General features: G+C 40.6%; 1 protein-coding gene across 6 annotated transcripts in view; it reads right to left on the bottom strand.

The window, feature by feature from the left end:
• The window catches only part of LOC112257946 (transcriptional regulator Erg), a 103,615-nt gene that overhangs the window by 69,385 nt on the left and 20,670 nt on the right, over positions 1-13,560 (bottom strand). For 4 of the 6 annotated variants that reach the window (XM_042326877.1, XM_042326875.1, XM_042326879.1 and 1 more), the window contains one exon: positions 10,042-10,163. The exons of the other annotated variants lie outside the window; for them this stretch is intronic. The gene's annotated coding sequence lies outside the window, so the exon portion shown is untranslated. The remainder of the gene's footprint in view (positions 1-10,041; positions 10,164-13,560) is intronic. 6 annotated transcript variants of the gene reach the window in all.

The following is a 13,560-nucleotide window of genomic DNA, read 5'->3' as shown; positions in this document are numbered from 1 at the left end:
GGTATGACGCTACAAGCTTGGCACACCTATATTAGGGGAGTTTCTCCCATTATTTTCTGCAGATCCTCTCAAGCTCTGTCAGGTTGTATGGGGAGCGTTGCTGCACAGCTATTTTCAGGTCTCTCCAGAGATGTTCGATCTGGTTCAAGTCCGGGCTCTGGCTGGACCACTCAAGGACGGTGAACCTTTGCCCCAGCCTGAGGTCCTGAGCACTCTGAAGTAGGTTTTCATCAAGAATCTCTCTGTACTTTGCTCCATTCATCTTTTCCTCTATCCTGACTAGTTTCCCAGTCCCTGCCGCTGAAAAACATCCCCACGGCATTATGCTGCAACCACCATGCTTCTCCAGACGTGACGCATGGCACTCAGGCCAAAGAGTTCAATCTTGGTTTCATCAGACCAGAGAATCTTGTTTCTCATGGTCTGAAAGTCCTATTGGTGCCTTTTGGCAAACTCCAAGCGGGCTGTCATGCCTTCTACTGAGGAGTGGCTTCCGTCTGGCCACTCTACCATAAAGGCCTGATTGGTGGAGTGCTGCAGAGATGGTTGTCCTTCTGGAAGGTTCTCCCATCTCCACAGTGGAACTCTAGAGCGCTGTCCGAGTGATCATTGGGTTCTTGGTCACCTCCCTGACCAAGGCCCTTTTCCCCCGAGCGGCCAGCTCTTGGAAGAGTCTTGGTGGTCGCAAACCTCTTCCATTTAAGAATGATGGAGGCCACTGTGTTCTTGGGGACCTTCAATGCTGCAGAAATGTTTTGGCACCCTTCCCCAGATCTGTGCTTCGACCCAATCCTGTCTCTGAGCTCTATAGACAATTCCTTCGACCTCATGGCTTGGTTTTTGCTCTAACATGCACTGTCAACTGTAGGACCTTATATAGACAGTTGATGATTTATGGAAACAGGGTGCACCTGAGCTAAATTTAGTCTCAGCAAAGGGTCTGAATACTTATATAAATAAGGTATTTCTGTTTTTGTTTTTTTATAAATATGAAAAAGTTTCTAAAAACCTGTTCTGACTTTGTCATTATGGGGTATTGTGTATAGATTGACGAGGAAAATATTTTATTTAATCCATTTGACCTGTAACAACAAAATATGGAAAAACTGAAGGGGTCTGAATACACTGTATGTATGAGGCATGTTCTCAGCACATGGTGTGGTTTTTAGGCACATCCAAAATAATAACAGGATCTGGTTAAAATAATGTAATAGCCTACATAGTTATAGAGGGATGTTTGCTTACTGTTTTGCTGCAGCCAAACTTGAACTTTCAATAAAGCTTTGATGAGTAAGATATATTTTGAAGCCGTCTCATGAGCCAAACCCTTTATCGATTGTCTTAACTACTTGGCTAATGTATTGGGAATGACCAAAAAACAGCCCTCATTGAGAGGAGGCTACGCTTGGTTTTTAGGAAGATTAAATAAATAAATAAATAAATATATATATATGCGCACACACACAAATGGAGTCCCACTGGGCACAGACGTCAATTCAATGTCTATTCCACGTTGGTTCAATGAAAGTTCATGGAAACAACATTGATTCAACCAGTGTTTGTCACATCATATTTTGAATAGCTGTGGTGCTGCTGATGACAGTGTGTGTTGTAAATGTAAACTCAGAACCAGCCTGTTACATTAACAACCAAAGCCAATGGGCATTGTGTGCTGCTCATACTGACATCATTGGCCCCAGTCAATCTCAGTGGTGCCATCATTAGGTTACAGAGACCACAAACTCCACCATTTAATGTCACATTAGTTGGAAAACAACAAAATGTGCCCGATCACCTCTCCCAGACTCCCACGTAACCTATCTTTAGCTATTTAAAAAAACATTTAAAGGCATTTAGCGAGTCCTACTTAGAGGAAGCCACCCACATTCACATAAAATGCAATTTGCACAGCCCTCTTTATTATTTATACGTCCTTTAAAAGAAAGGAAAAAAGCACACTGGCATGGATCAGCATTTTCAGTCATCTGTATCTCATTCATATTTGATCTAATTTTATTTCTCTAAAATTGCCCCATGATCTCAGTGTGGGGCTGTGCTGCATGGCTGACTGATGGTGTTGTTTTACAGTGACACACACAAGATAATTAATTTAGAAAAAACACTGGTAGATCTTGGAGAGTGTATTGGGAAGTTGTAGGGTGAACTACTATGTATTTGTGGGGTGAACTGTGTCTTTGATAGAGTAGTCAGCATACGCAAGTTCCAGCCTTGCTCTAATAGTCCTTAAAGAATTACACTACTTAGCATACAGAACTTTCAGTAAATTAGGCACATTTGGTTGTGGAGAAAGGTTGGCCTGCACACACACTGACGCAGACAGACACAGACACAGAGACACACACAGGCACACTTTGGTCTCGTGATGCTACTATGATATTCTTTAGAAAGATACAGTATATTATACAGTATATTATGCCTGTTGATATCTGTCTGCAGAAGTCCATGTTACTCTATCTATCTCACTTTCCTCAAGCTATGTTCTGTCTCCACTTTTATGCTTAGAATAGCACATGCTATAGCACAAGAGGAACACCTACTGTATATATATGCGAATGATGTTCACTGACTACCGTTCACCATTCAACACTATTGTTGATCCTGGACTTCCTGATGGGCAAACCACAGGCTGTGAGGATTGGCAACAACACCTCCTCCACATTGGTGATTCTCCCAAACTTGGTATTACTCTTGGTAAATTTTGAAAAGACAAAGGCAATTTATTTTTATTTTGTTATGGATAAAATACCATCTCAAATTATTGACCATGTTAAATTATCTTAACTGTTCAGATTTCCAAGATTGTGCACAGAACAATCTCATTACCGTAAACACTTGTAGAGTTTGAAAAAACCCATAGCAAGGTTAATACAATATTTCATTAAAAAATATGAAATTGAGGTATTAAGTATATTTTCATTTAAATCAGTTATCTCATTACTGTAACGCGTGGCATGTTCATAACCTGTTTTTTTTATATTTATTTATGTTAATTAATATAAAAAGTACACAAATGACCCATTTTATGCACAGCTTAAATATTTTTAATTGTATCATATTATTCAAGGAATATTTTATCATTGATGACACATTTCAGTAATGAGATCCATGTTACGGTAGAGACCGCATTATGGTAATGATCAAATGAGCAAACGGTACTTCATCAAAAGCAAAAAATATCATTTTTAACCATATTAACTAATTCCCCACCGCCACCCAGCACAGCTACCTGCCGCCCCAAATCAGCATGCTGTTTGTGCAACTGCATTTTCTGAATCAGATAGCCTATTCTAAAATGTTTGCTTAAATGCTATTCGAATGTGATTAAACACCGACCAACACTTTAGTTCCTACGCTGTCATAACACCTAATTGGCTTTTGAATTTGTTGTCATGCCAAATAACACCAACCATAGCATTAGAATAATCCTTCTATTTCTATGATTCCAACAGTTCATCCAAGTGTTTTGATCTATATTGCAAGTCAAATAATAATCTTTGGTATAAAAATCGCAAGTAGATTATTTACCCATATTGTGCAGCCATACTAACAACCTGTTAACTTTACTAGTATATGCAAACATTTGTTGGCACAGAAAGAAAGGAAAATGTATATCTTCTTCAGGGGAAGTGCTTAAAAAGTAAGTAGGATTCACATAGGCCTAATGTAGACTACATCTCAATCAATTTAAAAATCTAATATTATGTTGTGCTCCTAACTTTTCTACCAATGAAAACCACTGTTACCAATGAAAATGTGTAATTTAGAGCCCTGGTTACAACACAGGTATATAAAAGCAATGTAATGTGCATTGTTACCAAACCTTTCTGTAAGGGCGGCAGGTAGCTTAGTGGTTTGAGCGTTGGGCCAGTAACTGAAAGGTTGCTAGATCGAATCCCTGAGCTGACAGGGTAAAAATCTGTCGTTCTGCCCCTGAACATGGCAGTTAACCCACTGTTCCTAGGATGTCATTGTAAGTAAGAATTTGTTCTTAACTGACTTGCCAAGTTAAATAAAGGTCTCAATAACACTCTTGTCTGCAATTTTCCTCTCTTTCCTTTCTTCTGTACTCCTCAAGCAGCTCTGGATTTCTGTACAGTTGCTCTCAATGCTTTTGATGCAGCCCTCTTCTTTCCTTATCTGCCAATCTTAATAACACCAAGTTTAGATTAATCCAATTGTTCTGTTTATTAGACTACCTCCTTATTACACAATCCCTAAAGTGGCATTACACTCAAATGTTATGTTTGTTAGATCTTTCATACCTCAAAAGTAGTCTTATGGGCATAGGTCACCCGAATTACAAAATTACATTGGTACAGTACATTGGTTTCCTTACCCTGTAAGCAGTCGATGGACAAGGTAAGACAGCAATCCATGCTTGGTTTTCTTTTAGCATTTAAAGCACAAAACAAATGCAAGTGGATATCCCCGATATAAGCATTTCAACATTCCATCTCCAAATCATCCCAAAGTGTCAAAAATGTATTGCATAGCTCCTTTAAGATGATTTGTAAATGAAATGAGAAAAATATTCACTTACATTGGTTTCGTGCTATAAATGCTAAAAGGTTGGAGACAGCGACAAGCTAAAGAAAACCCAAGCATGAATTGCTGTCTTAACTCATTCATGGACTGTGTACAGGGTAAGGAAGCCAATATGTATTTTCTTAATTTGTGGGAACTACCCCTTTAAGTCCACATCTCAGGCCATTCATTGTGTAGATAAACATGTGCAAAAAAAATACAAATAAATGAAAACGATAAGCACCGAATAAGATCTGGAAATGATATGGTGTTCATCTTTTCCTGTTGGTGTTGAGGCATACAGCTGGCTCTACACAATCAATGGCATGGGGTGTGTATTTATCTTGTGAAAAGCATGATCTGGCACACACCCTAAAAGTTAGTACAGGTGCTGACTAACAGCGAGTAAGCTGTAGGTTATCAAAAATAAAAAGAGTCGCACACTCTATATGCAGTATAACTCCCAGTAATCTAGTGTGTAAACCACCAAAGGTTCGGCATCATCTTGTATTCATCTTGACAATTAATCTTTGAATTGTTTTGTGTAATGCCCCTTTAACACAGTTTATATCAATGTTTCTAGTGTAAAAGTAGTGTAATGTCAAGAAGAGTCCACTATGCATGCCAACAATTAAAACATCATGCTTTATGCCTCAACCTCTAGTGATTCATAATTTTTTGGGGGGACATTAGCTGTTGATGAAGCAGCAGCTATTCTTCCTGAGCGCCACACAAAACATGGAACATAACAAAATACAGCACACTAATGGACAGGATCTGCAACACAAACCTAAACTAAGAACACTACGATTAAAGAACAATACAAATATTTTTAACATTTATAAGAAAGAGAATAGAAAGAAGAGGAAAGAAATTAATAATACTATGAATAATGTGTGAGTCTGTGTAGAGTATGTGTGTCAGTGTGTACGGGTGTGTGTGTGTTTATTTTATTTTATTTCACCTTTATTTAACCAGGTAGGCCAGTTGAGAACATGTTCTCATTTACAACTGCGACCTGTCCAAAATAAAGCAAAGCAGTGCGACACAAACAACACCGAGTTACACATGGAATAAACAAACGTACAGTCAGTAACACAATATAAAAGTCTATATACAGTGTGTGCAAATGAAGTAAGACTAGGGAGGTAAGGCAATAAATAGGCCATAGTGGCGAAACAATTACAACTCAGCAATTAAACACTGGAGTGATAGATGAGCAGAAGACGAATGTGCAAGTAGAGATATTGGGGTGCAAAGGAACAAAAAAATAAATAACAATATGGGGATGAGGTAGTTGGGTGGGCTATTTACAGATGGCTATGTACAGGTGCAATGATCTGTATGCTGCTCTGACAGCTGATGCTTAAAGTTAGTGAGGGAAATATGAGTCTCCAGATTCAGTGATATTTGCAATTTGTTCCAGTCATTGGCAGCAGAGAACTGGAAGGAAAGGCAGCCAAAGAGGAGTTGGCTTTGGGGGTGACCAGTGAGATATACAGTGCCTTGCGAAAGTATTCGGCCCCCTTGAACTTTGCGACCTTTTGCCACATTTCAGGCTTCAAACATAAAGATATAAAACTGTATTTTTTTGTGAAGAATCAAGTGGGACACAATCATGAAGTGGAACGACATTTATTGGATATTTCAAACTTTTTTAACAAATCAAAAACTGAAAAATTGGGCGTGCAAAATGATTCAGCCTCCTTAAGTTAATACTTTGTAGCGCCACCTTTTGCTGCGATTACAGCTGTAAGTCGCTTGGGGTATGTCTCTATCAGTTTTGCACATCGAGAGACTGAAATTTTTTCACATTCCTCCTTGCGAAACAGCTCGAGCTCAGTGAGGTTGGATGGAGAGCATTTGTGAACAGCAGTTTTCAGTTCTTTCCACAGATTCTCGATTGGATTCAGGTCTGGACTTTGACTTGGCCATTCTAACACCTGGATATGTTTATTTTTGAACCATTCCATTGTAGATTTTGCTTTATGTTTTGGATCATTGTCTTGTTGAAAGACAAATCTCCGTCCCAGTCTCAGGTCTTTTGCAGACTCCATCAGGTATTCTTCCAGAATGGTCCTGTATTTGGCTCCATCCATCTTCCCATCAATTTTAACCATCTTCCCTGTCCCTGCTGAAGAAAAGCAGGCCCAAACCATGATGCTGCCACCACCATGTTTGACAGTGGGGATTGGTGTGTTCAGGGTGATGAGCTGTGTTGCTTTTACGCCAAACATAACGTTTTGCATTGTTGCCAAAAAGTTCCATTTTGGTTTCATCTGACCAGAGCACCTTCTTCCACATGTTTGGTGTGTCTCCCAGGTGGCTTGTGGCAAACATTAAACAACACTTTTTATGGATATCTTTAAGAAATGGCTTTCTTCTTGCCACTCTTCCATAAAGGCCAGATTTGTGCAATATTTTTATTTATTTTTTTATTGCACCTTTATTTAACCAGGTAGGCAAGTTGAGAACAAGTTCTCATTTACAATTGCGACCTGGCCAAGATAAAGCAAAGCAGTTCGACAGATACAACGACACAGAGTTACACATGGAGTAAAACAAACATACAGTCAATAATACAGTATAAACAAGTCTATATACAATGTGAGCAAATGAGGTGAGAAGGGAGGTAAAGGCAAAAAAGGCCATGGTGGCAAAGTAAATACAATATAGCAAGTAAAACAATGGAATAGTTTTGCAATGGAAGAATGTGCAAAGTAGAAATAAAAATAATGGGGTGCAAAGGAGCAAAATAAATAAATAAATAAAAATTAAATACAGTTGGGAAAGAGGTAGTTGTTTGGGCTAAATTATAGGTGGGCTATGTACAGGTGCAGTAATCTGTGAGCTGCTCTGACAGTTGGTGCTTAAAGCTAGTGAGGGAGATAAGTGTTTCCAGTTTCAGAGATTTTTGTAGTTCGTTCCAGTCATTGGCAGCAGAGAACTGGAAGGAGAGGCGGCCAAAGAAAGAATTGGTTTTGGGGGTGAGTAGAGAGATATACCTGCTGGAGCGTGTGCTACAGGTGGGAGATGCTATGGTGACCAGCGAGCTGAGATAAGGGGGACTTTACCTAGCAGGGTCTTGTAGATGACATGGAGCCAGTGGGTTTGGCGACGAGTATGAAGCGAGGGCCAGCCAACGAGAGCGTACAGGTCGCAATGGTGGGTAGTATATGGGGCTTTGGTGACAAAACGGATTGCACTGTGATAGACTGCATCCAATTTGTTGAGTAGGGTATTGGAGGCTATTTTGTAAATGACATCGCCAAAGTCAAGGATTGGTAGGATGGTCAGTTTTACAAGGGTATGTTTGGCAGCATGAGTGAAGGATGCTTTGTTGCGAAATAGGAAGCCAATTCTAGATTTAACTTTGGATTGGAGATGTTTGATATGGGTCTGGAAGGAGAGTTTACAGTCTAACCAGACACCTAAGTATTTGTAGTTGTCCACGTATTCTTAGTCAGAGCCGTCCAGAGTAGTGATGTTGGACAGGCGGGTAGGTGCAGGTAGCGATCGGTTGAAGAGCATGCATTTAGTTTTACTTGTATTTAAGAGCAATTGGAGGCCACAGAAGGAGAGTTGTATGGCATTGAAGCTTGCCTGGAGGTTAGTTAACACAGTGTCCAAAGAAGGGCCAGTAGTATACAGAATGGTGTCGTCTGCGTAGAGGTGGATCAGAGAATCCCCAGCAGCAAGAACGACATCATTGATGTATACATAGAAAAGAGTCGGCCCGAGAATTGAACCCTGTGGCACCCCCATAGAGACTGCCAGAGGTCCGGACAACAGGCCCTCCGATTTGACCCACTGAACTCTCAGTCATTTGAGGCAGTCATTTGAGAAACAAAGGCTGTTGAGTCTGTGTTGAGTCTGTGTGTGTGTGTGTGTGTGTGTGTGTGTGTGTGTGTGTGTGTGTCTTCACAGCCTGCATTGTTCCATGAGGTTATGTTTTATCTGTTTTTTTTTACTGATTGTATTGCTTGCCTGAGTTACCTGAGATGGAAGAGATGTCCATGTACTCATTGCTTTATACAGTACTCTGCATCTCCCAGCCTCCCAGCCTCTGACTGGACTTGATTGCGTGTCTTGTGGGTATGTGTAGGTTTTGAACTGTGTGTTAACTGGCTGAACAGACAACTTCAACATCAATACTTCTTACAAAGACAAGCATTGATGCAATCAATCTCTCCTCCACTTTGACCTAGGAGAGATTAACCTGCATGTTATTGACATTGGCCCTCTATGTACATTTGTGGGCCAGACGTGCTTCTCTGTTCTGGGCCAGATGCAGCTTTTCTAGATCCTTTTTTTGCCGCACCTGACCATACAACTGTGCAATGGTCAAGATGCAACAAAACCAAAGCTTGCAGGACTTGTTTGGTTGCATGTAAGGTTAAAAAAGCAGAGCATCTATTTATCACATACAAACCTATCCCCATCTTTAATACAATAGAATAAATATGTTTTGACCATGACTGTTTACAATCTAATATATCATCAAGAAGTTTAGTCTTTACCATTAATTTTGGATTGCATACAGCTGAATCTACATTTTACATTTACATTTGAGTGATTTAGCAGATGCTCTTATCCAGAGCGACTTACAGTTAGTGAATTCATCTTAAGAGCTAGGTTGGACAACCACATATCACAGGCGTAGAAAGTAGGGGTGGGTGGGCCAAGAGACCTGAGGTGGCATTGGGGGGTAGGGTTTGATCATAACCTGAAGGTAGGGAGGGGCTGTTCCTCTTGCTGTTCCGTGGGTAAGCACCATGGTCATGTAGTGGATGCGAGCTTAGACTAGAAGCCAGTGGAGTGTGCGGAGCGGAGTGACATAAGAGAACTTGGGAAGGTTGAAAACTAGGCGGGTTGTAGCATTCTGGATAAGTTGCAGGGGTTTGATGGCACAAGCGGGGAGCCCAACCAACAGCGAGTTGCAGTAGTCCGACGGGAGAGGACAAGTGCCTAGATTAGGACCCTGCGGCGCTTCCTGTGTGAGGTAGGGTTGTACTCGACGGATGTTGTAGAGCATGAACCTGCAGGAGCGGGTCACTGCTTTGATGTTTACAGAGAACGACAGGGTGTTGTACAAGGTTACACCAAGGTTCTTTGCATTCTGGGAGGGCGACACTGTGGAGTTGTCAACCATGATGGAGAGGACTTTGAGCGGGCAGGCCTTCCCTGGGAGGAAGAGCAGTTCTGTCTTGTCGAGGTTGAGCTTGAGCTTGAGGTGGTGGGCCAACATCCAAGTTGAGATTTCAGCCAGGCACGCAGAGATGCGTGTCGCCACCGGGGTGTCAGAAGGGGGAAAGAGAAAAGTAGTTGAGTGTCATCCGCATAGCAATGATAACCCTACCCCCCAATGCCAGAGACCATGTGAGGATATGATGGAGCCAAGTGACTTGGTGTATAGAAAGAAGGTCCTAGAACTGAGCCCTGGGGGAAACCAGTAGTGAGAGTACATGGTGCAGACACAGATCCTCTCCACATCACCTGTTAGGAGCAGCCTGCCAGGTAGGATGCAATCCAAGAGTGTGCAGCGCCTGAGATGTCCAGCCCTGAGAGGGTGGAGAGGAGGATCTGATGATTCACAGTGTCGAAGGCAGTGGATAGATCTAGGAGGATGAGAACAGAGGAGAGAGAGTGTCAGCTTTGGCAGTGGGGAGAGCCTCCGTGACACAGAGAAGAGCAGTCTCAGTTGAGTGACCCGTCTTAAAGCCTGACTGGTTAGGGTCAAGAAGATCGTACCGAGAGAGATAACGAGATAGTTCATCAGAGACAGCAAGCTTAAGTGTTTTAGAAAGAAAAGAAAGAAGAGATACAGGTCTGTAGTTTTTGACGTCAGATGAGTCGAGTATTGGTTTCTTTAGTAGGGAAGCAACTCGGCCATTTTGAAGTCAGAGGGGACATAGCCAATTGTCAGGGATGAGTCGATGAGGGAAGTAAGGAATGGGAGAATGTCTCCAGAGATGGTCTGGAGAAGGGAGGAGGGAAAGGGGTCGAGTGGGCAGGTTGTGGGGCGGCCGACCTCACTAGTCACCTGGAGGCGTAGGGTAGTTCTGTGTGAATGAGACTAGTGGACTCAATAGGCTGAGTGAATGAGTAGCAAAACAGATGGTCTAGGATAGGGACATTTGTTAACAGAAGACCACTTTGAGTTCTGACAACAACATACAACTTTAGATTTTAAGTGTAATGTGCCTTTTAAAAGTCTCTAAATTATAAATGATAACTCAGTGTTTCCCCCAGATTTTTTTTTAGCAGTGGTGAAATGCGAAAGTGTCGTGAAAGGGGCAGGGTTGGTAAAAACATATATATTCAGGTTTTTTCTAGCAAAATCACACTTTTCAAATAGTCAAACAAAAGGAAGGCATGTGCTAACAATGCTTAAATCACACCAGGAGACAATGTTTTAGGTCTGGGAAAAATCAACAATAAAGAAAATGGTGTAGTTACCCTTTAATAAAATTGTGCATGCACCTAGAACTGCTGTTTGGTTAGCGTGTATCTGTTGCACACATAATGAGAAACAGTCATGAGAAATGGGCATTACGGTAATGAGAAGTCCTTCGCAAATTTTGCTAACAATGGCAGAAGCAATTATGACTCAGCAACAAAAAAAATGACATCATCAACTCATACTCTTTCTAATCTATTATACTGTAAATTGTTAAATAAATAACTTTGCTCAAACATCAAGTATTACACAGTTATGGTAATGACAATATAAAATGGGTAAATGGGGTGTACGAGAGCAATTATCAAATGTAAATTGTAGACATATTTGATCTTCTCTTCTTGGAAATGCATTATGGGTCGAAAAAAATGTATAACAAAAAAACACTGTACTTGTACAGGAACTTGAAGAAATTCTACAGTAATGAGAACCATGGCTTGGACACATGTTTTGTTTCTAAAATATGACTAGTTTGTAATGTGAATATCCAGAAATGATAACTGTCTTTGAATATGTACTGTACCACTTAAAACAATATTTAATTGGTTTTAATTAAATATGTTAGTTATTTTTATAAATTAAATGCATGTGAAGTCCTACAAAATTGACCTGGACGCATTACAGTAATGAGATTTTGAGAAAACATTTTATTTAAAAAACACTAAAATAAGATTTAAGCCCAAAACAAGTTAAAGAGCCAGAAATCAAATATAGTGAGCCTTAATATGATAGTAAATTGTTTACTCTTTTTAGAGACTATATAGCTGAATTCATCACAAACATGGTTTCAGTTGGTTTCATGAGAATCACCCACACTGACTTAAAAAAGGGGCCCACTGGGGTTGTGTCCTCAGTCCTCTGCTGTACTCCCTGTTCACCTATGACTGCCTGGCTTTGCACGACACCAACTCGATCATCAACATTGCTGACAACACCACAGTTGTAGGCCTGATAACCAACAACAACGAGTCAGTCTGTAATGGAGGTAAGTAAACTGACATTGTGCTGCCATGACAACAACCTTTCCCTCTACGTCAGCAAAACAAAGGAGTTGACTGTTCACTTCAGCAAGCAGAGGAGGGAACGCCCCGATCCACATTAACATTTGAGGGATCCACATCAATGTTATTTTCTCCCATCCAGGACATCTACTTGAAACGGTGCCTAAAGAAATCCCACAGCATCATGAAGGACCACACACACCCCAGCCATGATCTGTTCACTCCCTTACCGTCGGGCAGATGGTATCGGAGCATGAGGTCTAATAGAAACAGTCTCTGAGCCTGCTTGTATCTACAAGCCATCAGACTAACACTTGAACTGGACTGACCTCCTGCACTGAATCACCACACCTTAGCACACATGCCCTTTCCTGATGCATGTGTAAATATTGTACTATAAATGATGCCTTCCTGTATTATACTGATGCTAAAATATTTATTCAATTCTACTGATCCATTTACTTTGTTTGTATTCCTCTCTTTTATTATTTCTTATTGTTGTTATTTCTTATTGTTGAATTGTTGAGAAGGAACATGCAAGGAAGCATTTCGTTGGAAGGTGTACCATGTGTAAACTGTACATACAACTAATAAAACTTACAACTTAAAACTATGCTTATCTGGTGAACACAAGATCTAAACAAATGTATAATGAGCACCAATAACTTTGGGTTATTTTGGCTTTTCACAGTGCGTCATCTCATCTGGCTGCCTGGAGTCATAAAGCATAGCATTCTAACCCCATACATGCCTGTGGCCCTCATGGTCTATAGTCCTCTCCACATATAGGCTAAAAACAGACAGGGAATCCAGCCTTCTCACTCCCTGTGAACCACTAACATTACGACAAATTTTACTTAACAAACAATCTCTTTTTTCTCTCTCAACTATAGGAAGAGGACTGCCAGGTAGAATTTGTCATGGTGGAAATGATTGATTTTGTATGCAATCTAATAAAGCTCACCATAAATCCATCCAACCATCTGGCCAGCTGGCTGGCTCTCTGTGTGTCTGTGAGTCTGTCAATCTCTGTCTGTCTGTATGTCTGGCTGGCTGTCTATCTGGCTGTCTGTTTGCCTGTCTGTCTATATACAGAAATTAAATCAATACATGGACAATCTGATCATGTGCAGAGAAGCTCTATCACTTCCCTAAGTTTAGCAGGGATGGTTGAATTTAAGCCTGGGGCAAATAAATGCATTTAAAGCTTCATGGAAAGCTGTAACAATACCATTGCTTTGACTCCACCTACGCATGCATTAGATATTTCTAGAGCAGTGCGCCAAATTATTCAGCCTTTCCAGCTAACCACAAACGTCTTTCATTTGAAATGTAACAGTGTCAGTTTTCTGAGAGGGAAAAACAAGAATACAACTTAATGACTTAATACAGCTAAAAGGGAATCAGATGTCATACGAGGAAAAGCTTGAACACTGTGACACTTTACATTGACAAATGGGCTTTGGAAAAACAAAAGTTATCTGAAGGGCTGATCACATGTAAGATCAAATCTGTGTTTATAATATAGGAGTCAAAGAGGCTTATGCAAAAAAA

This window comes from Oncorhynchus tshawytscha, linkage group LG09 (genome assembly GCF_018296145.1).
Source record: "Oncorhynchus tshawytscha isolate Ot180627B linkage group LG09, Otsh_v2.0, whole genome shotgun sequence".
NCBI lineage: Eukaryota > Metazoa > Chordata > Actinopteri > Salmoniformes > Salmonidae > Oncorhynchus > Oncorhynchus tshawytscha.
Note: the sequence above shows the minus strand (reverse complement) of the source record. Positions and strands in the feature narration are given on the sequence as shown.